Below are 3,329 nucleotides of genomic sequence, written 5' to 3'. Positions count from 1 at the left end.
TTTTATTCCAATTATTTAACTTACTTTGGTTATTTAACTATATGTACATTTTTTTTTTGTACATGAAGGGGACGCCACACAGAGATTTGTGGTCTTCGTCTGCAAACGTACAGTACACCAAATTTGAAGTTCACAATAATACATTTTACTCTGTTATTTCTAAATTTAGAATTAATTTATCTTTTATAAAATTTAAAGGTAAGATTATTATCTAGGGCATCTTGGAGGCTTTTAGTGATATTTTTACTTAGAACTAACAAGGCAGTTATAACATTTTTTAGAACATAACTTACTTTAAAATATTAAAATCGATAAAATCCTCTGAAACGCTCTGGATAATGTTCTTACCTTTAAATTGTAGGTATAAGAGGTTAATACATTTTAATTTTAGAATTTATATTTAAAATGTATAAAAGTAACTTCATTAAAGTAGTATACCCCTTGTTGTATTTTGGTTATTACCTTGAAACAAAAAATAATTCATGTTATTAGAAATGTTTTGTTTTTGTTTAAAATTAATTAAAACTTCAACAGAAACAATACAGATAACAACCTGTTTTGCATTAGATATTGTTAGATTCTTAGCTGAGTGATGGATATATTGGTTTTACAATGATATGGTTTTTCTCATACTTGATAAAGATAAAAAATTGAGTTAAATATATTGCAAGAACCTACAGAAGTTGTTCTCATAGCACTTACAAATGTACAACATAGCAAAACTGTTTCACGCGGGACAACATTTATCTTTCTGTGTTTGTAGTAGTGGCTCCAAAATTTCTGAACATATAGGCTGGACAATTATCTATGCAACATCGTGCTCATATTTTAGATACCATAAAAACAACAAAAGTTATTTACTTCTAAACATATGGTTTTTTTTTTGGTTTTTTTCATTTGCTTCTAAAAAATAATTGGATGGTGCTATTAAAAAAAAGAGCTCAATTTTGCATAGATAAATTTCTTCTTTACGTGATGTGAAAATGTGGTAATTCTACAGTAAATATGGTGCGAGAAAAATTGCTCCGCACAAAACAGTTTTTGCTATGTTGTATATTTGTAAGACGGAGTCAACACATTATAAAATATTCAATTTTTATAGCTAATGCTTGAACATTTAGTACAAGGTTCCTCATAAGAAGTTATTGCTAAATCCCAAAATCTATCAATAAATAAACAATATTTTACTTATAGTTATTTGAAGTTTAAATATTGACAAAATTGTAGCAATGTAAGTTATTTTCTTGAAATGCAAAAATATTATTCCGAGGATAGAAATTGTCTGAGATATAATTGTATTTAACACGTTCACAGTGGATGACTCCTAATGGCGTCATTTTACATAGTTTGCATATGCTAAATTATGCCAATTGGCGTCAATCCCCTTGTTATTAAATGCACTATAATTTGGTCAGCGTTACGATTAAATTTTTTGTTTTTCGTGAGCGTCTTCTATAAGCATTTTTTCATAAACAAGCGCGAACAGTACAATGATATTTTAATTTTTCAATTTTTAAGAATTTTTTTTTAAAACTTCAATTTTTTCAGCGTTACGCTTAAGTAAGACACACAAATATCATCCGTTGTGAACGTGTTAAATTAGCAATAACATCTAAATTATTATTATATATTTTTCTATAATTTTTGCCTACTGTTTTACTAGTTGTAAAATTAATGACTTATTAATATAAGACGACAGACTATCTCCACTCAGAATCATTGGTCGTATGCAATGATTTATCATTGAATTTAAATTTAACTCATACATTACAGTAACTTAATCAATCGCGAGATACACTCAACATCCACAGCAGAGAACTTCCCATTATTTTTAAATTTGTTTCAATGTAGAAAGTTTTGTCAAACTTCGAATAACTAAAAATTAAAAAAAAAATATTTGCCTCTGTTAAGAACAACTTATGAGGAACATGTGTTAAGTTTTCAAGTTATTTGACCGATCTTTGAATTTGTTTTTAGTATTTATAAAAAAAAGTTGAAACTCTTGTTCAGTAATTCAGTGTTGAAAGTATAATCATATCCTATTGTCAACATAATAATTAGTCTTGGTTCTTTTAGATTAAAGATTGGTAATTTTAGTATTACATTATATTGATACATACATAAATTAAATTTATTTTATTTTATTAATTTAGGATTTTGATCCTCATTGTGCTGTACCAGGATGCATAACGAATACTGATGTAGAGGAGGTTGAAGATATCAGCTCATTCAAACCTTCAATAGTAATTATCATAAATATTCATAAATATTGTTTTAAAATAATTGTTGATGTCCGTTCATTGATGTTTTTTTTCTTATTTTGTAGGTACATTTAAATGATTGGAGTATATCATTAGGTTTCCAGTTGACTGTAAATGACATTTCAGACCTGAAGATATTCTGTATCCAGAAATATTGGTAAATGGATCAATTGAAATAGTAAAATGCAAATTACATTCTGCTTTGGTAATACCAATGGATTCTTAGGAGTAGTATTATTTTGTTAATTTTTTCGTCATTTTTGAAGTACATTTTTTTGAGTTTTTGGTGCATTTTAGGATTTTTTTATTGGAATTTTTGTGTGTTATTAGCAGGGTTGGGATTTTATAGCATTTACATATTTCTTACGAAATGCTTCAAAAATAGCAGAGTAAGCTAAAAATGTGTTTCATTATACAAAGAACTCAAATGAAAAATTGTATTTTGCTTTTTTATGCATATTTTGCGATTTTTCAGTTTTCAGTGTTTTTTTTTTGAACTTTTTGACACTTTTTTTTTGCATTTTTACCTGTATTTGACAAACAGTTTTTGCTATGTTGTATATTTGTAAGACGGAGTCAACACATTATAAAATATTCAATTTTTATAGCTAATGCTTGAACATTTAGTACAAGGTTCCTCATAAGAAGTTATTGCTAAATCCCAAAATCTATCAATAAATAAACAATATTTTACTTATAGTTATTTGAAGTTTAAATATTGACAAAATTGTAGCAATGTAAGTTATTTTCTTGAAATGCAAAAATATTATTCAGAGGATAGAAATTGTCTGAGATATAATTGTATTTAACACGTTCACTGTGGATGACGCAAAACGGCGTCATTTTACATAGTTCACATATATAATTCTTCTATAAGCATTTTTTCATAAACAAGCGCAAACAGTACAATGATATTTTAATTTTTCAATTTTTAAGAATTTTTTTTTAAAACTTCAATTTTTTCAGCGTTACGCTTAAGTAAGACACACAAATATCATCCGTTGTGAATGTGTTAATTAAGCAATAACATCTAAATTATTATTATATATTTTTTCTATAATTTTGCCT

Source organism: Acyrthosiphon pisum, chromosome X (assembly GCF_005508785.2).
Source record: "Acyrthosiphon pisum isolate AL4f chromosome X, pea_aphid_22Mar2018_4r6ur, whole genome shotgun sequence".
NCBI lineage: Eukaryota > Metazoa > Arthropoda > Insecta > Hemiptera > Aphididae > Acyrthosiphon > Acyrthosiphon pisum.
This window is presented reverse-complemented; position numbering follows the sequence as displayed.